Source organism: Drosophila novamexicana, unplaced genomic scaffold (assembly GCF_003285875.2).
Source record: "Drosophila novamexicana strain 15010-1031.04,08,12 unplaced genomic scaffold, DnovRS2.1 tig00001488-arrow-arrow-pilon, whole genome shotgun sequence".
In the NCBI taxonomy this organism is placed as follows: domain Eukaryota; kingdom Metazoa; phylum Arthropoda; class Insecta; order Diptera; family Drosophilidae; genus Drosophila; species Drosophila novamexicana.
The window spans coordinates 96778-118426 of record NW_020824864.1 but is presented as its reverse complement, the minus strand read 5'-3'; the positions used below and the strand labels follow the sequence as shown (position 1 = coordinate 118426).

Here is a 21649-nt window from a genome sequence, read left to right as displayed (position 1 = left end):
AGATTTAAGTCCCCAAGAACTACTTAAAGGTCAGAAAGTAGGGAGGAGATAGATTTAATAGCATTAAGATGGATCAAACCCATCCAGGTGGACAAGTTAGATAGAGGGGGTATATAAGAACATGAAATAAAGATAGAAAAACTTCCAAATACAACTCTTACAGCCACCAGTTCTATCTCTGAGATGGGAAGATCAATGCGTTCCGACGAAAGAGCAGACTCGAGAGCTATGAGTACTCCTCCACCGATACAGGAAGCTCGATTACATGTGCAAGTGGTGTATTTGAAGGTAAAATTTGAAGAGTCTGAGATGTCTGGTTACAGCCAGGTCTCAGTAAAAGCGATAATTTGAAAATTAAAGGCAAGAGAATCAAAATACAGGTTCACAAGTTTAGATTTAAGACCTCTAACATTCTGGTAGGCAAGCTCGAGAGAAGAATTTAGTTTTTTGACGCGACAGCTAAAGTTGATGCGCCCCAAGAAATATGTGGTAATTAAATCGGAGTCCGATTTTTCTTTTTGGCCTTATATTCTTTGACTATTAAGTGACTATTACCTGCCAAAACTCTTTACATAAATGTTAGTAAATATTTCTGGCAAAACACTTATTTCAAAGGACGCAATATCCCTCCAGGGGCTTGCATTTTTGCCTGTGTAAAGGCTTGTACATGATCTGATGAGAAGTAGGGAGCAAGCCTAAAAACAAAAATATGTCTCTTCGGTGGAATGTCTCTTCCGGACGACGAGCCTTCTAGCGGCTGTTGTAAATTAATTATTGCTGTCGCCCTTTCGGAACTTTTACGGCAGCGGACGACACGGCTTTTCTCGAGCCGATTTCACACAATTCAGGTGAGAATCAGTGTCCATAGCAGATCTCACAGCTACCGGAGTAACAAACGAGATAAGCTGCTGGGTAATCGGTGTAGTCGGCTGCTGATTTGCATTCGGAGGCTGAAGGGTATTAGGCAATGTCTAATCGCAAGGAGTGGGCTTTTTAGGCCCAGGAGACTCATCCAACAGGTTAAGTCTATTAAATAGGATATCCAGGGCTGTGAGCTGATCGTTTAGTTTACGAAAACCAACAATCAGACACCTAAAGCCACTCCTGGTCTGACGCATAAACGCCCGCATTTCACCATCAATCTCCCTACACGAGTCGCAACTATAGTGCAAACCATTACGTTTGGCAATAGCATCCTCAACTAGACCAGTGTACCCCGCACATTTAGAATGCACGATGGTCCATTATCGTGAGTCTCTGCTGTAATAACGCAGCCAAATGTAAAATAGAGAGCAGTTTAGATTAATAGCGTATAGAACACCAACAAGCGGCAAGTAGGCAATTAGAACAATATCAAAGCGCAAGTTGAAAAAGAATGGTGAGAGAGCGCGAGAGTGGGAGAGTGCGAGAGTAGTCTATTTTAAGATTGCTTGCTTGCTCACTAATTCTTTCACACCAAGAGAGGCGATGTGCAGTTAAACATAAACAACAAAGCAACCACAAGAAGCTTACCCACAAAACCTAATAGCGAAAGCGCACAAACAAAAATGCACAAGAACACAAATTAACAAGTAACAATATTTAAATGATAATATGCACAGGCCACAAGCATGTACGCGCGATAGAATAAAATAATAAACCGAGAAGGCAAACAGAATAATGGAAATATTTTAAATATAAATATTAAAACGCCGGTGTTTTATGAAAATTAAAACAAACAAGTAAGTGGTTCAAGTCGGGAGCTCCCGACTAGGGGATACCCTGAACCATCTTCTTCCAACATCAAATGCATATATATATTCTATTTTAGAAGCTATATGTCAAGTTTGGTGACTCTAGCTCTTATTATTTACCAAAATTGCCCAAATAACAGGATATCGATATCGATTTTTATCGATTGCTTGGAAACGGAGTAAGCTATCGATTATCGGAAATAAACTCGATCTGCGCGGGAGCTAGGAGCACCTACATCTAAAATTTCAAGTCTCTAGCTCTTATAGGTTGTGAGATCCTTGCGTTCATACATACGGACGGACGGACGGACGGATAGACAGACGGACATGGCTAGATCGACTCGGCTATTTATGCTGCCTGTTACATACATTTGGCTTTCGCACAAATAAAATATACCCATTTGTAACGGGTTCAGGGTATAATAAGATGTTTCCTTGGCAGGGTTCGCACTCGCGACAGACCGCACCACTTGCTATGTATATAAACACAAAGCAAAAAAACAAAACGTCTCTCTCTCTCTCTCTCTCTCTCTCTCTCTCTCTCTCTCTCTCTCTCTCTCTTTCTCTCTCTCTCTCTCTCTCTGAGTGATACGAAATCAGCACATTTTCACCATTTACAGTATTATGGTGCTCTCTTATTACAATTATTAATTGATTCTCTCTTTGGTACATACATTCCTCGACATATATAACATTCTAGAAGCAACATATCAAGTTTCGTGACTCTAGCTCTTATTATTTACGCTCAAAAACAGGATTTCGATATCGATTTATATCGCAAACAAACTCGACCTACATCTCAAATTTTGTCTCTAGTCTCTTGCTCTTATAGGTTCTGATAACCTTGCGTTCATACATACGGACAGACGGACGGACGGACAGACAGACATGGCTAGATCGACTCGGCTATTGATGGTGATCAAGAATATATACTTTATGGGGTCGGAGATGTTTCCTTCTGCCTGTTACATACATTTAAATTTTGCACAAATACAATATACCCTTTTTACCCATTTTTAATGGGTTCAGGGTATAAAAATGTGAGCTTAAATAAAAAAAAAATTTTTTTTTTAAGCCACACAAGACTGCAGCTCAAACAATTTGCGTGGCTGGATGTGGGCGCGACCAACATAAGTCACTATATTTGCGCTGTATTTAAAAACGCCAGTCTCTCATTCATGTTTAGAGCTCGTGCCTTTTAATGCAAGCTCGTTTCGCCTTTCTTTATATGTCTATATGACTAATTTTTAAACAATTCTCCTAACATGCGTGAGTTACCAGAGGGGAACCTTTTCCAGAGTTAAAGGTGACTTCCTTAGTGCCTTTTAGCGTGACCTCTGATGTTGAAGAGGTTCCTCCATTTTAAGTGATTTATTAATTTAGGAATTTAATAATGCGAAATAAAAGATTGCAACCGCTTTGTGATGAAGTCCAAACCAAACTGAAATTTTTTTACTAACAGAAGTATGTATATATCTTAAATTTCTACAAGCTGCCAAGCTGGTCGTCGCTGGTGTCCCATTTCTATAAGTGTCGCAACATCAACATCCTGTCTATTGCTGATGTTGCGTTTTTTGGCTGATGTAGCAACATAGTACTACAATGTTGTGTAGGCACTTTTGGTAAAAAAAAGGGTGTCTTATTTAGTGCCGCCCACACAATGAAGATTGTTTATGTTGGCTTGCCTCGTGGAGGTTTGCGGAGTGCCAACACGGGAGGGGCTGAGATGGTAACTCGCTCTCCCTTATTTTCAGCAGCTTTTTACACCAGATTGTGACTCGAAATATTCATGATGACAATTTTAGTTGATTATGCCAAACCTGTTTATCTTTACGAAAGCAAAAGCAAGAATGCTTGAAGTAGTGAATTTAAAGTATAAATTAAAATAAAATCGGTTTTAGATGATTATTACTATTAATTTGGATTGATTCGTAGGTCTTATAAATCTGATTTACAATAATGTATCAAGCTGCCTCGAAGACGCAACGTTTCGGCATTGGCAAATCGCTGACTCCGCGCCTCGTGCCGTTCTTCAGCGGCCACTCAGCGCATGCATGTGCGCGATCGGATTTTCCCTGTAGGCTTGCCGTTGACCGGATGGCACTGCAGGGTCGGCGTCTTCCGCGGCAAGTGTCGCAATATTGTTGCGACGGCACCCGGTTGCCCAAGCGGACTAGCTGGAGATAACTCATCCCAGATAAGTGCAAATTGCAAATTTGCCACCAATGCAGTCTGAAGCCTGAGTTTTAAACGTTGACGAACCATGTGAATATAGATCAGGCATATGAGGATTAGGGCCAGTGCTTATGATTGGTCCCAAGAGAAATGGCAAACTACGATGCTCCCGGTACTCGGTAACATTAATCTGTGTGAGGGCGGAAACAACAGGCTTCTTTCTTAGGACACCATAGCTACTGATAAAAACGGTCGGTAGAGCTATGTAAGTCCCAGATATGAATTGTTGTGCCCCAGCATTGTCAGTGATGCTGACTTTTGCATCAGCTTTGTATTTATCACTGTTTGCCTATTTTCTGAATCTATTAGTTGCGTTTGCCTAAACTTTATTTGCACCCAATCATCAAGGTCGGGAGTTTCTGCTGCTGCTTTTAAACCTGTTTCTAAAAGACTTATACTGCGGGAATGCTTAATGGTTAACTCTTTATGTTGATATTAATGTGTCGATATGTCCAAGGTCTGTAGTCAGTACTTCCCTGTAGTGTGTCATAGGTAACTGTTACAGGTATGTAGTCGGAAAGTCTTCACGCATGAACACATTACACCGAGTCTTAATTAGACCCTCGGTAAAATTTCATATTGTACACAACTGCGGACGGCTGCATAAAAACAGATAACACACACGTGGTCGCTCAAGATTTTCAAGTGACCTAAGCTAAAAAATATCATGATAAAAATAAAAGAAGCAAGGCTAAGAAAAAGACTATAATTATAATGAAATATAATCTTTGATCGCATATCTATCGAAGAAGTTTGGATTCTTCAACATTCTCCCCATTTTCACCAAGGAGGGATCGATTTTCCAAAAGTGCGAAATACCCCTCAAATGAATTTGAACGAAGATGAGCTTGAGGCTGAACGAATGGTAAACAAAAAAGTTATATACATACGTTTTTCTCGATTTTTCCACACTTGCAAGTAGAGTTTCCCGAATTTCCCAAACTTTTCCGTCGAAACATGCACCTACATCTCATAAGGTAACTACAGTTAAAATTGCAGCTTCCTAGCTTTTACGGTTTGGGCTGTGCCTTAATCACCAATCAGTCAGTAAGTCAGGACAAATAGTTTTATATATAGAGATTTCCATTTATATAAAATATTTGTTCATTTTCTAATATTACCAGTGAACGTTTTTTCCAGCAAACTTGTTCTCAAACTGTATTAGAAAAGACGGCAACTGTTGGTTTGACTGAATCCTCCATTAGCGTGAAGTCATAACTGCCTACTGTTTATGTCTCAATTTAATATGGATAGAGCTCTCTGGCTCTACATAAACGACTAGACTACACTTTTCTGAATACTTGAAACAAGGGACGTATGTCTATCAATGTAAAATTATGATGGGATGATAGGATGGTATTAAATAATCTTAATGGGGTCGGAATAGCAGAAAACGTTATTTCTTTTCCTACGCATTTTCAGTTTCACGAATTCTATAGACGATTTTGCGTTTTTTGCCATTTAGATTAAAAAATTTAAAAAATTTTTGGCATTTATTAGAGAGAGTCTTACAATTTAAATTTTACCTCCCTTAATTACATTCATTTTTTTGTATATTAATAAATCAATAATTGACCTCTCTTTCTTCAATAGTTTGGAACTTAGTCGGCCTACGTTATTGTATAATATGTGAAATTTCGATGTACTTATTGAAAAATGTACATTTATTGTGAAATATGTATAACATCATTCAAAAGCTTAAAATATTTAATCTTTTCATTTCGAGTTTTACCAGTGAATTAAGTACAACCCTTAAGGGCTTGAGCGATTCTTTTCATTATTATAAAATAATCGCTTAATGCACGTGCTTCCAGCCAACTTGTTCCCAAACTGTGGAAGAAAGAGAGGGTAATTATTGATTTGTTAATATACAAAAAAATGTACTGTAATTAAGGGAGGTAAAATTTAAATTGTAAGACTCTTTCTAACATATGCCAAAATAAACAAGTAAGAGGTACTAGTCGGGAGCTCCCGACTAGGGAATACCCTAAACCCTCTTATTCCTACACCAAATAAATTTAAAACAAGTAAGAGGTTCTAGTCGGGAGCTCCCGACTAGGGGATACCCTGGACCCTCTTATTCCAACACCAAATAAATTAATAAAAAAAAGTTCCCATGGCAGGGCTTGAATTTGCAACTGACCGCAGTACTTACTGTCGACTCGACTCAACAGCCACACCAGCAAAAAAAAAAAAACACTTGCTATGACTCTACTCAGCAGCCACACCAACAATTAAGTACTTATGATAAAAAAGGAACTAAAATAACATTACAAAAAAAGATGCAATTACCATGCTATTAGAATGCGAAGCAGACGCGCATAAATGTGTGTGTGTACATGTCTACAGAAATTCTTAAAGCTGATGCCCCATTCAATTGCGCAGTTGCATATAACTTTGGTTTTTCTTAACCGATCTTTATGAAATTTTCTATAGTATATATTATTGTACCACAGAATATTTGTGTATTCTGAAAAAATCAATTGCATTTAAATTGTGGTTTAAATTGGTTGGCAATAAAAGTTGGGTTATTAACTTGATTTATAGCTATGTGGTGGTAGCGGGGAGGTGGAGATAGGTATGAAATGAAAGATACTTGAAATATCTATAATATTCTTGCAGCAACATATCATTTTTGGTGGCTCTAGCTCTTATTATTTACCCAATTTGCTAAAAAAAACAGGATGTCGATATCGATTTTTATCGATTGCTTGGAAACGGATTAAGTTATCGATAATTGGAAACAAACTTGATCTGCGCAGGAACTAGGAGGACCTACATCTAAAACTTCAGGTCTCTAGCTCTTATAGGTTCTGAGATCCTTGCGTTCAATCATACGGACGGACAGACAGGCGGACAGACGAACGGACGGACAGACGGACGGACGGACGGACGGACAGACAGACGTAGATGGCCAGATCGACTCGGCTATTGATGCTGATCAAGAATATATATACTTTATGGGGTCGGAGATGTTTCCTTCTGCCTGTTACATACATTTGCATTTTGCACAAATACAAAATGTGCGCTTAAATAAATATACGCATGTTTTTCTTGAAACAGGATCGATAACTGCATGGTCAAGATCGAAGCTGCCACCATGAGAGCGTAACTCGCACAAATTTCTTTCAAGCCACACAAGACTGAACGTCAAACAAAATGCGTGATTAGATGTGGACGCGACCACCATTAGTCACTATATTTGCGTTGTATTTAAAATCGCCAGTCTCTCATTCATGTTTAGAGCACGTGCCTTTTAATGCAAGTTCCTTTCGCCTTTCTTTATATGTCTATATGACTAATTTTTAAACAATTGTCCTAACATGCGTTAGTTACCAGAGGGGAACCTGAGTTAAAGGTGACTTCCTTAGTGCCTTGTAGCGTGACCTCTGATGTTGAAGAGGTTCCTCCAGCTTAAGTGATTTATTAAGTGAGGAATTTAATAATGCGAAATAAAAGATTGCAACCGCTTTGTGATGAAGTTCAAACCAAACTGAATTATTTTTTATTAACAGAAGTATGTATACATCTTAAATTTCTACAAGCTGCTGATGTTGCGTTTTTTGGCTGATGTAGTAACATAGTGCTACAATGTTGGGTAGGCACTTTTGGTAAAAAAAAGGGTGTCTTATTTAGTGCCGTCCACACAATGAAGATTGTTTATGTTGGCTTGCCTCATGGAGGTTTGGGGGGTGCCATCTCGAGAGGGGCTGTGATGGTTACTCCTACCCCCTAGTGTGGAGTGAGGGCCATAAGGATGGTATGGCCGAGATGTCGATTGAGGGTGTGTCCATTGGAACGAACGGAATTTTCCTTGGTTTACATGCCCATATTACGCCCAGGATGTAAAATATGAAGATGCGGCTTCTCGCGGTGCTTTTCATTTGAATAATGTCGTTTCGGCTAATTAAAGCTTGCAGGTGGAGTTTGTGTACGCTGAGGTCTTCGATGGTATTGTTAATTTTCAAATCTTCAAAGGCTTGTATCGATAGCTGATTTGTTTCTTCATATTAGCATTCTGCATCGTCGTATAGTAAATCATTGATGTTCAGCGTACAGTTTTTGTAAGTAACATCTGCTGAAACATTGATTGTTCGAGGTTAAGTTATTGTGGTGCTGACCGTCTGATATATAACGAGAAAGAAGGGCTAATACCCATGCAGACCCAATCTTTTCATAATGCTCATAGTATTTGCCCGTATCTAAGAAGTACCGGGAAAATGGTAAATGTCGAGTTTGGTCAAGATATCTTGATAACCAAAAAAGGTTTTTAATCAAAAGCTATATGATATAGTGGTCCTATGTTGATAGGATTTTGTATATATATAAGGAGCATAGTTAAACTATTAAATGCCGAGTTTGGTTAAGATTTCTTGAAAAACAAAATGTTTTTCAGACAAGAATCTACTTTTCGACCGATCGTTCCTATGGCAGCTATATGATATAGTGGTCTGATCTTAATATGATTTTGCATATATATGAGGAGTATAGTAAAACTAATAAATGCCGAGATTGGTCAAGATATCTTGATAAACAAAATGTTTTGTCATACAATTTAATTTTCGACCGATCGTTCCTATGGCAGCTATATGATATAGTGGGTATTATAATTTTGTCGTGAAATGTGTAACGCATAGAAGGAGACATCTCCGACCCCATAAAAAATATATATTCTTGACCAGCATCAACAGCCGAGTCGATATAGCCATGTCCGCCTGTCCGTCTGTCTGTTTTTATGCGAACTAGTCTCTCAGTTTTATAGCTATCTTAATGAAACTTTTCAGAAGTCCCTCTTTCCGTTGCACGCAGCACATATGTCAAAACCAGCTGGATCGGACCACTATATCATATAGCTGCCATAGGAACGATCGGTCGAAAATTAAGTTGATGTATGAAAAAACATTTTGTTTATTAAGATATCTTGCCCAAACTCGGCATTAACTATTTTCCCTGTGCTTCTTAGATAGGGCAAAGCACTATAAGCATTAAGAAAAGGTTGGGTCTGCAAGGGTATTAAATCTTCGGCGTGCCGAAGATAGCCCTTCTTTCTCGTTGAATCTTAATGCTATTTTTTCGCCAAATACAGTTTGTTGGTTAAGGTTTTTTACAATATTTTCTTCATTTTCTTTTATTGCTTTAAATTTTTCATCGATATTTTTTTATCTTTAGCATCCATGTTACCTGTTACGACCTTTATCATGCTACCAAAATTTTGATATATTTTTTTTTTGGCAGAAAGGCATTTATTCGTATTTTATGTTGGGTGAATTGTGTTTTTACTGTTTGAACGATTTCGTCGGAAAATTTTTTTAAGGCTATTTCGAGTTTGCTTACATTGTCTATAAAGTCTTTCAGGTCTATTTTGTGGATAAGATGTTTATATGATATTTTAACTTTGGCGTTGCCTAAATTAATTGGAGCGAGCTTGTCTTTTTCCGTAAATTGTTGAATCTTTAAAAATTGAGCACTAGTATAGCAAAATCAGTAAATATATTGGAACGGTTATTTTTTAATTATTTTTCTAATTTTTGATTTGTGTATCTTTTGGTTTTTTGTAGTTTCAAGTGTCCAAGAGGACTTGGGGCTTGGAAAATTTGAGTGCTAATTTGTTTCTTTAATTTCTTTCTAAAAATAGTGTCTTGTGCTTCAAATGTCTCTGGGTCTAATCTCTCGTCATTTAATTTTTTTGTTTTAGTCCGTTGTCTTGACTCTATGTTTCACTAGGTTAGTTATGGTAAGAGGGTCTCCTTCTTGGTAAAATAGGTTTGGAAATTTTAAGTAGAGTTTTTTAAGTTCTTGTTTCTCTTCGCTGTTTAAGTAGTACGTATACTAGAACTGAAATCTTGTCCCTTGAAGATTGGTCGGTCTCATGGACCGAACACTCGCTCCTAATGGGCCTCTATTTCCTGACAGAAACGAATTTAGACATATGTCAGCAAACAAGTTTTTCTTTGTTTTTATGAATAGGGGTTGAGATTCCTTTGTTATGGTTAATCTGATTTCACAGACTTTGTCGTATAAAACGCGTAGTGACAATCCCTCTTGAACTTAATTATGTAATTCATACATGAGAGTGGGTTTAACTCTTTTATCTGCGCAATATGCAATAAGTGCCTCTTTAATCTCGTCCCAGTTGAGGCCAGCTCCGGCTTTTATGATAGCCTCGTTGGCTTTGCCCTCAATCTTGTTTTTAACTGTTTTTAACGGCTTGACTCCGCTGCACTTGGCTGCCCAGTAGGGGCGTATTCAAGTCTCGCATATTTTTCTCGAACACGGGGCAAACATTTCAGAGCGTACGAAGGCTGGCTATACGCCCCTTCACATTGCTGCCCACTACAATCAAATTAATGAAATTAAATTTCTGCTCGTAAATGATGCCAACAATGAAATGACAACAAATGTTGGCTACACACCGCTCCATCAGGCGGCACAGCAAGGACATACAATGGTAATCAATCTACTGCTTCGACACAAGACAAGTCCCGATGCAATTACAAATAATGGTCTAACAGCTTTGAATATAGCTCACAATCGGGGCTACATAACAGCCGTAGAGACACTTAAAGTCGTAACGCAAACATCCGTAATTAATTCATCGACCGGTGTGCTAGAGGAAAAGTACAAAGTCGTAGCTCCAGAATTTATGCACGAAGCGCTGCTATCCGATTCCGAAGACGAAGGTGGCGAAGAATTTTTAGATCATATTCAATACAAATACAATCGACCAACGATTTAAAAGCCGCCAACGATCATGATAACCAAGACTTTGACACCACCAATCCCGAACACGATCAATTGGATGGACTTGGCGGCCGAACAATCGAAAGAGAAGTAACCAGGACAACTCAATCAAATTTGAATGCATCTTCTATGGAACGACAGAGCGATAATGGGGTCATCGTACGACCGCCCGTTCATCTGGGATTCCTCGTCTCGTTCCTCGTGGACGCGCGTGGCAGATCAATGCGTGGCAGTCGACACAGTGGAGTTCGCATCATTGTGCCGCCCAAGGCGCGTGCAGAACCCACGCGTGTAACCTGTCGCTATGTTAAGCCTCAGAGAGTGGCTAATCCACCGCCATTGATGGAGGGTGAGGCCTTGGTTAGTCGCATATTGGAAATGTCCCCAGTCGAGGGAAAGTTTCTAAGCCCCATTGTACTAGAGGTGCCGCATTTTGGATCGCTGCGCGAGAAGGAGCGGGAAATTGTCATATTACGATCTGATAATGGCGAGAGTTGGCGGGAGACTAGTGCTTACGAGGACGAAGAGCACTTATTGGGCGCCTTAAACGAAACGATGGATGCCGATTTAAATCCACTGGAGGATCTACACACAAACCGTATAATACGTATTGTGACATAAAATGTGCCGCATTTCTTTGCCGTTGTCTCGCGCATCCTCCAGGAGGTCCATGCAATTGGGCCGGCGGTACCGTTTCATCTACTCCGTGCCGCAGGTGCAATCCAAATATCAACCACATGCATTGACTAAGAAAATTCGAGTCGGTCTTCAGGTACAGCCAGTAGACTTGATTGGCTGTTCCAAGCTGCTTGCTCAGGGTGTTGCAGTCTCGCCCGTTGTCACCGTGGAGCCACGCCGACGCAAGTTTCACAAGGCGATAACATGCAATCAAGGCATGGTCAATGCACCATATAGCGGTACGAATGGTAACGCCGCGCCCACTTTGAGGCTCTTGTGCTCGAGAACTGAAGGACAGAACCGAGCCATTTGGGAGGACGTAACTGGTTCGACGCCCTTGGCGTTTGTCAAGGATAGCGTTAGCTTTACCACGACCGTATCGGCACGCTTTTGGCTAATGGATTGTCGCAATGTTGCCGACGCTGGCCACAGAACTTTACACGTATATGGCTTAGGTGCCATTTATGGTCAAGTTTGTGGTATTTTCAAAGCAAATATCCGCTACAGAAGCAAAGCTATCCGTGTTCTGTATGACCGACGATAAAGAGGACAAAACTCGCGAACAGCAGGAGTATTTCAGCGAGGTGGCAAAGAGTCGGGACGTCGAGGTATTGCAGAATCAAAATATATATCTTGAGTTTGCTGGCAATCTGGTGCCCGTATTGAAATCGGGCGAGCAATTGAATACCAAGTTCCAGGCATTTCGTGAGAATCGCTCGTCTTTCATAGTACATATCAAGGATCAAGAGCAGCCGCACGCTCGCCTCTGTTTTATGAGCGAGCCGAGAGTTGGACCCGGTGAGGCACCATTGCAGCCAATCTGTGCTCTAAACGTGTCCCTGGCAGCCCACGAGGTTAATCAGGTCTTTAACCGGTCGAATGAAAATGGTATCGACAATGCATATAACATGGCCTGAACTACAAGGATATGATCAATGCCGGCATTAAGGCCAGCACAAAATCGCCAGACAATTCAATAATACGGCCAATTGCCCTCGCAACGGAAAACATATAGCGCGCTGATATCAGATTATCGGATATATCGAATTTGCTGGAAAGTGACTGGCCGCAGCTGACCAAAGAATTGGGTGTACCCGAGACCGATATCGAGCTAGTCAAAGCTGAGTACGCTGGTCAACCGGCTGCCCAGCAGGGTCTGGTTATGCTGCGACTCTGGCTAAAACAGGAGGGCTCTCGCGCCACCGGCAATGCCATGGCCCAGGTACTAAACAAAATTGGCCGGGACGATATTGTGGAACAGTGCATCTTTAACTTGGAGCCAGTCGCCTATAAACTAGAGCGCGGCCTGGCCACGGCCAGATTGCAACAAAATCAAACCAATCTTGCCGATGGCCTTAATGAAACATTAAATATAGATCAGCTTAGCTTAGCTGATGAATTGTGCCGAAAAGCACGCCAATCCCAGAATGAGACAACAAATAGGCTCTGCTCGACACCTCCGCCAACTCCGAGTGAGCCGCAAGAACATCAGATTCCCGAATATGTGCATGAAAATATCGTGTCAAAAGGCATCGAGACGGGGGACAATTTAATAAAATCATTGGGATTTTTTCAGGATTCCAGACAAGTGCCAACCGGCCGGCATTATAAATGTTAAAGCAATTACGACGCGTAATTCCGATTTGCAAAGCAATATTTCAAACAAAACAGAAGATTGAACAGTTGATATATCATGTTTTGGTATGATCTATATTTATTTATTTATATGTATGTACTCTTTATTTTGTTTGCAACTACAAACGAAGCTCATGTAGTATGCGATACATGTTCAAATGTATTAAAAGCAGATTTATTTCGACGGACAGGAAAACAATTTCAATTTTAGTTTTTTGCTTTTAATATAGATTCTAATTTAAATAGAAGCCCGACGAGATATCTTCCAAATTTGTTGCACCAGTAAAAACAATATTTATTGAAAGTGTTTAATAAATTGTCATTCGTGTGTTTTACTATACTCCTCATATATTGGCAAAATCATATTAAGATCGGACCACTATATCATATAGCTGCCATAGGAACGATCGGTCGAAAATTAAGTTTTTGTATGAAAAAAACATTTTGTTTTTCAAGATATCTCGACCACACTCGTCATTTATTAGTTTAACTATGCTCCTTATCTATATACAAAATCCTATCAACATCGAACCACTATATAATATAGCTGCCATAGGAACGATCGGTCGAAAACTAGTTTTTTGATTAAAAACCTTTTTATACCCTTTCAGAGGGTATTATAATTTTGTCGTGAAATGTGTAACGCATAGAAGGAGACATCTCCGACCCCATAAAGTATATATATTCTTGATCAGCATCAACAACCGAGTCGATAGAGCCATGTCCGTCTGTCCGTCTGTCTGTTTCTATGCGAACTAGTCTCTCAGTTTTAAAGCTATCTCAATGAAATTTTGCAGAAGTCCCTCTTTCTGTGGTACGCAGCTCATATGTGAAAACCAGCTAGATCGGACCACTATATCATATATCTGCCATAGGAGCGATCGGTCGAAAATTAAGTTTTTGCATGAAAAACATTTTGTTTTCCAAGATATCTCGACCAAGTTCGGCATTTATTAGTTTTACTTTACTCCTCATATATATGCAAAATCCTATTAAGATCGGACCGCTATATCATATAGCTGCCATATGAACGATCGGTCGAAAATTAAGGTCTTGTAGGAAAAAACATTTTGTTTTACAAGATATCTTGACCAAACTATGCATTTATTAGTTTTACTTTACACCTCATATATATGCCAAATCCTATTAAGATCGGACCACTATATCATATAGCAGCCATAGGAACGATCGGTCGAAAATTAAGTTTTTGTATGAAGAAACATTTTGTTTTTCAAGATATCTTGACAAAACTCGGTATTAACTATTTTCCCAGTGCTTCTTGGATACGGGCATAGCACTATAAGCATTATGAAAAGGTTGGGTCTGCAAGGGTATTCGATCTTCGGCGTGCCGAAAATAGCCTTTCTTTCTCGTTTGCTTATCAAGATATCTTGAGCAAACTCGGCATTTACTATTTTCGCGGTACTTCTTAGATACGGGCAAAGCAATATGAGCATTATGAAAAGGTTGGGTCTGCAAGGGTATTATTTGGCGAGCCGAAGATAGGCCTTCTTTCTCGTTTTTTTTTTTCGCTGGTGTGTCTGTTGAGTAGAATCGACAGCCAGTAATGCGGTCAGTTGCGAGTTCGAACCCTGCCAAGGGAACTTTTTTTTTTAAATTTATTTGGTGTTGGAATAAGAAGGTTCGAGGTATTCCCTAGTTGATATTTCCCGACTAGAACCGCCCGTTCACCTGGGATTCCTCGTCTCGTTCCTCGTGGACGCGCGTGGCGGATCAATGCGTGGCAGTCGACACAGTGGAGTTCGCATCATTGTGCCGCCCAAGGCGCGTGCAGAACCCACGCGTGTAACCTGTCGCTATGTTAAGCCTCAGAGAGTGGCTAATCCACCGCCATTGATGGAGGGTGAGGCCTTGGTTAGTCGCATATTGGAAATGTCCCCAGTCGAGGGAAAGTTTCTAAGCCCCATTGTACTAGAGGTGCCGCATTTTGGATCGCTGCGCGAGAAGGAGCTGGTAATTATCATATTACGATCTGATAATGGCGAGAGTTGGCGGGAGCCTAGTGCTTACGAGATTTACTTTACTCCTCATATATATGCAAAATCCTATTAAGATCGGACCACTTTATCATATAGCAGCCATAGGAACGATCTGTCGAAAATTAAGTTTTTGTATGAAAAAACATTTTGTTTTTCAAGATATCTTGACAAAACTCGGCATTTATTAGTTTTACTATGCTCCTCATATATATGCAAAATCTTATTAAGATCGGACTACTATATCATATATCTGCCATAGGAACGATCGGTCGAAAATTAAGTTTTTGTATGAAAAAACATTTTGTTTATCAAGATATCTTGCCCAAACTCGGCATTAACTATTTTCCCTCTGCTTCTTAGATACGGGCAAAGCAATATAAGCATTATGAAAAGGTTGGGTCTGCAAGGGTATTATTCGGCGAGCCGAAGATAGGCCTTCTTTCTCGTTTTTTTTTTTCGCTGGTGTGTCTATTGAGTAGAATCGACAGCAAGTAATGCGGTCAGTTGCGAGTTCGAGCCCTGCAAAGGTAACTTTTTTTTTTAAATTTATTTGGTGTTGGAATAAGAAGGTTCGAGGTATTCCCTAGTTGATATTACTTGTTTATTTTTATACCCTGAACCCATTGAAAATGGGTATAAGGGTATATTGTATTTGTGCAAATTGCAAATTTATGTAACAGGCAGAAAGAAGCCATGTCCGTCTGTCTGTCCGTCCGTCCGTCCGTCCATAAGAATGAACGCAAGGCTCTCAGAACCTATAAGAGCTAGAGACTTGAAATTTTAGATGTAGATGCTCCTAGTTCCCGCGCAGATCGATAATTTACTCCGTTTCCAAGCAATCGATAAAAATCGATATCGGTATCCTATTTTTTGGGCATTTTTGGTAAATAATAATAGCTAGAGTCACCAAACTTGACATATAGCTTCTAAAATAGAATATATATATGCATTTTATGTTGGAAGAAGAGGCAGTCGGAAGCTCCCGACTATAACCTCTTACTTGTTAATATTGCTGCGACTTTGATTTTTGAGCGAAACTTTTCGAACGAAAACTTTTGACAACATTCGTTCTACCATAACTCATTTTTCTTTTACTTACAAGATAATAATACAAAGGAGCTTCATGATCCGTAGTCCTTCTGCGCCAGTTACCAGAGGGGATTCTTGTCCAGAGTTAAAGGTGACTTCCTTAGTGCCTTGTAGCGTGACCTCTGATGTTGAAGAGGTTCCTCCAGTTTAAGTGATTTATTAAGTGAGGAATTTAATAATGCGAAATAAAAGATTGCAACCGCTTTGTGATGAAGTTCAATCCAAACTGAATTATTTTTTATTAACAGAAGTATGTATATATCTTAAATTTCTACAAGCTGCCAAGCTGGTCGTCGCTGGTGTCCCATTTCTATAAGTGTCGCAACATCAACATCCTGTCTATTGCTGATGTTGCGTTTTTTGGCTGATGTAGCAACATAGTACTACAATGTTGTGTAGGCACTTTTGGTAAAAAGATTTTTTTTTTTTTTTTTTTTTTAATTATATTTTGTTTATTAAGAAATCTGGTATCCTGTTACTCTATGTTAGCAACTTTTATCAGAGTGACATAATTACTTAGCCTAGCGATGATTGTGGTTTTACAATTAGTTTTACAATTAGGTTAACAGATTACAGAAACATATTTTGATGTAATTAACGAAGCTTGTCACCTATACATAACGATCGATTAGGTCGGTTGGGTAGGTCCTCTTCAGTCGCCTTCTTCTTCGCCTCCTTAGCAGGCTCCTCGCCAGGATGTTTGGATGGTTGTGGAGCTTTGTTGAGTAGCTCGCTGCTTGCCTGTTGACTACGTCGCCCACCATTGGAACCTTGAGGTCCTTGGCGATGTCGCGTGTGCGAATATACCATTCGGCTCCAGTTATTTTGCGCAGGGTTTTGGCCTGAATGATGCGAATTTTGTTCAGGTGTGTTTTTGCAGCTATACCGTAAACTTGAAGCCCGTAACGCCACACTGGGGCAAGGATTACCTTGTAGATTAGGACCTTGTTTCGGAGCGAGAGTTTGTTTTTGGAGTTGAGGAGCCAGCTCATTCGCCTTATCTTAGATTTGATGTTGCTCGTTACTGCAGAGACGTGCTTACTAAATGTAAGTCGTCTGTCGAGAGTGACACCTAGGTACTTGTGTTGACGATATTGCTCTAGAAGCTCACCATGAAGAAAAAGTCCGGGGCATGAGTCCTTGCGTAGAGTGTGGGTAACCGTGGCGCATTTTCCAGGGTTCACTGCGATGTTCCATCTACAAGCCCAGTTTTCAAATCGCTTGAGGTATTCCTGCAAGAGGTCAGTTGCCACGTACACACATTTGTTTTTTGCAAGGATTGCCGTGTCGTCAGCAAACGTGGCCACCAGAAGGTCCTGCTGATCATTCCGTCTGCTTGCATTTGCTGTGGGCATGTCATGTGTAAACAAGCTATATAGCGTGGGACCCAAGACGCTGCCTTGTGGAACGCCCGCTTTTATGCGTTTGGTTTGAGAGGCTACTCCATCCTGCACCACTTGAAAGGTTCTCTCAGTTAGGAAGCTCGCAATGGTGCTAAATAGCTGCGGATTCAATTTGTCCTTTATCTTGGAGAGGAGTCCTGCGTGCCACACCCGGTCGAAGGCTTCTTGGATGTCGAGGTATGCTGCCACCACATACTCTTTCCTGTGAAAGCCGTCCAAAATATAATTTGTGACCCGATGTAGTTGCTCAGGGGTACCGTGTTTGAGTCGAAACCCAAACTGGAACTTCGGGATCAAGCGTTTTATTTCCGGGGTATCCAGGACCCTTCTGAGGATGCACCTTTCCAGAATCTTACCAAAGGCAGGCAGGAGGCTGATGGGGCGATAGGATCCCAGTTGATTAGGGGGCTTTCCGCTCTTGTGCAACATGATTATATGTGCCTTCTTCCAAGCCACTGGAAAGTAACCTAGCCGAAGAGCTGCATTAAAAATGGCGACGAGAAAAAGCACCGCCTTGTATGGCAGTAGCTTGATTGTCTGGTTGTCCAACCGATCTTCCCCAGGGGCTTTGCTGCTTTTTAATCTCTTCATCTCCTGCTCTACTTCTTGGAAGGTGATTGGCGATACAGGGAGTGACATTTGGAGTGGCGCCTCCAGGATTTGCGCGACTCGCTGTATCCTTCCATGCGATGCGGTCTCAAACGGCTTGAAGCGCTCCTCCAGGTTGCAGGCAAAGGCTTCGGCTCTGTCCATTGGTGATCTGGCCCAGGTGTCATCGGGAAGTCGAACGGGGAACTTTGGCGCAGCTTGCCGCTTGTATCGACTGCTAAGTTTCCACAGCGCGAATTTGGAGCTCTCGTCTGCCGTTGCTTCCTCCAGCATGGTGTCTGTGGCATTTCTTTTCGAGATAATCAGCTCCTTCCTGACCCTGTTAGCAATACGACGATAGATCCTGTCAATCGTGGGGTCCTGGGTACGGACATACTCCCTCCTCAGTCGCTTTTTTAGGGCGAGAAGACCTTTCAAGATGGGGGAAAACGTCCTTGGCCGCTGGCTTGTAGGGGCTGAGTAGATATGTGCGGGCGCAGCGTTGGCGGCTGCGGCATGTACTTGGTCCAACAGGGTTTGTACTGCAGCGTCGACGTCCTCAACTGACAGAATCTGCGTGTTTAGGTTGATCAAGTATTTAGTTCGGCCTTAAATCGTTGGATGTTCGACCCAGGGAGGACAAGCCTGCGCTTTTTTGGGATCCTTTGTGCAGCCGTGTTGATCGTTGTGAGGAGTGGATGATGGTCGGAAGATAGATCGTACTCTTCGCGAACCGATAGTACGCTGTTGGGGATGCCCTTGAATATAAAAAAGTCGATACAGGAAGGCGTACTTTGCCGGTTGTACGGAAAGTGGGTAGGTCTACCGGTGGCCAGTACCTGGGCTGAGCAGGGAGTGAGCGCCTCATGGAGCGCAGTGCCTCTGCTGTCAGCTCTGTAGTTTCCCCACAGTCTGTGCTTAGCGTTGAAGTCGCCTCCAACGATGAATTTGGGGCCAAGCTGGCCAAACAGAAAATCAAATTCCGCTCGGTTCCAGGGGATGTTTGGTGGTAGGTATGCTGCCGCAACGAGGATTTCGCCCAAGGGAGTCTCCACCATGATAGCAGCCAGCTGTGTGTCGCTGGAGGTCACTGTGTGTAGATGGTAGTGTGCTAAATCCTGCTTTGCCAGCACTACAGCACCACCTCTGGCTCGTCCTGTAGGGTGATCCGCACGGTAGCAGACGTACCCCTCCATTGTTAGGTACAAGTTTGTGTGCAGATGTGTTTCTGAGATGAGCATGATGTCTACATCATGCTTTTTCAGAAAAAGCTTGAGCTCGTTAGCATTTTGGAGGATGCCACGAGCGTTCCACGATCCGAGACGTAACTGGGTAGCCATTATTTGCGGCTTTTTGGGAATCTAAGCTGCGGGGAACCTTGCGCATCCTTTAGCTCTTTAATGCTAACCAGAATGGTTGCAACTGCGGCATTCAGTGCTGCAATGGACTGCTAGAGGTTTTGAAGGATGCCTCCAAGGGAAGCGTCTTGCTCCTGAGGTCCTTGCAGTGGTTGTTGGAGCTGCATTGGATTGACGGTGGGCTGAAGAGTGCGCGCTGGGGGTTGGCGGACTTGTACATGATGGCCTGGCCGTAGCGCATCAGCATACGACAGGCCATGTTGCACAATTCGGGAAGGTACGAACTGCTGAGTGGTTCTTCGTGTATTTTGAGGATGGCTATATCGTGTAGGAGGGGAGACATTGATGGCCGGCTGCCTGCATTTAGTCTCACCTCATAGCTTTTGCATCCTTTATAGGAAGCAGCATGGTTTCCCTCGCAGTTGGAGCATCGCAGGTCTGCCACTGTTTTGGCCTGGCACTGCTCGGAGTTTGTCCAATGGGACTGACCGCACCTACCACACTTGGGCTGTTTGAGACAGTAGTTTTTGGTGTGGTCGAACTCGAAGCAGCGGAAACACTGCCTTATACTATTGTTCTTCCTCGGAAGCTCAATAGTGACCCGTTGGCGGCCAACCTTGTTGAGCCGCAGCGCTTCCCTGTTGTTGAGAGACTGCTTGAGATCGACAAACCAGAAGTTGCGACTTGGAAAGTCGTTGGTGGAGTCTGCACTGGCATCACTTGTTGGCTGTCTGGCGGCCGGGTTGTAAAGGTTCGTCACAATATGGCCGTGCGATGTAAAGGCAGCTTCAATCTGGCTTCTGGGAGTGGAAGCGGCCAGATTTTTAACCACAACGCGGTATGGTCTGTCTTCCTTTAGGCAGAAGTGGGTAAATTGCACTCTCACTTCAGTGAGCTTGCGGACAATTGCTCTGTGGGTGTCGGCATCTTTGGCGTAAATTCTTAGATAGCCAGAGGGAGAGACCTTGAATTCATAGGCGTCTGCGCCCACTGCCTGATCTATGGTTCGCTCCATTGCGACAATATCGCTGACTCCAGGGACTGTTATCGGCCTGGGTTTGGAGATCTTTTTCGCTGATTGTTGTTGGTCTGTGACTGGAGGCGCTTCGTCGGCAGTGTCCATCTCGCCGTCATCGATTACAGAGGCGTCTTCCTGAGGCTCAAGGGAGGCATATTTGTTGCTAATTGCCGAAGCGGTACTGGGAGTTGCGGGCTTAGCTCCAGCGCGGCTGGTGTTGCGGTTATTTAGTTGCTTCCCTTTTTTTACGCCTTCGGATAATAATGTAGTCCCACGCCGTTTTTTTGCGGAAACCGTTTGCCAATCTACCAGTGGCTCTTCGAAGGCTAGCGTAGCACCTGCGTTCTTTATGGGAGGCAGAGGGGGGTTTGGTAAAAAAAAGGGTGTCTTATTTAGCGCCGCCCACACAATGAAGATTGTGTATGTTGGCTTGCCTCGTGGAGGTTTGGGGGGTGCCAACACGGGAGGGTCTGAGATGGTAACTCGCTCTCCCTTATTTTCATTAGCATTTTACGCCAGATTGTGACTTGAAATATTCATGATGACAATTTTAGTTGATTATGCCAAACCTGTTTATCTTTACGAAAGCAAAAGCAAGAATGCTTGAAGTAGTGAATTTAAAGTATAAATTAAAATAAAATCGGTTTTAGATGATTATTACTATTAATTTGGATTGATTCGTAGGTCTTATAAAACTGATTTACAATAATGTATCAAGCTGCCTCGAAGACGCAACGTTTCGGCATTGTCAAATCGCTGACTCCGCGCCTAGTGCCGTTCTTCAGCGGCCACTCAGCACATGAATGTGCGTGATCGGATTTTCCCTGTAGGCTTGCCGTTGACCGGATGGCTCTGCAGGGTCGGCGTCTTCCGCGGCAAGTGTCGCAATATTGTTGCGACGGCACCCGGTTGCTCAAGTGGACTAGCTGGAGATAACTCCTCCCTCAGCTAAGCGAGGGGTGTCCTCGTTTGCTTGCAAATTCTTTACCAATGCAGTCTGCAGCCTGAGTTTTAAATGTTGACGAACCATGTGAATATAGATCAGGCATATGAGAATTAGGGCCAGATAATCGATAATCGATAGCTTACTCCGCTTCCAAGCACATCCTGTTTTTTTAAGCAATTTTGGTAAGTATTAAGTAATGATATGTTGCCTTTAGAATATTGTATA

The 21649-nt window shown here is 42.0% G+C and overlaps 1 pseudogene; it reads left to right on the top strand.

Moving 5' to 3' along the window:
- The first annotated feature begins 10167 nt into the window (after positions 1-10167).
- Positions 10168-21430, top strand: LOC115767936 (annotated as a pseudogene).
- Positions 21431-21649: the final 219 nt, after the last annotated feature.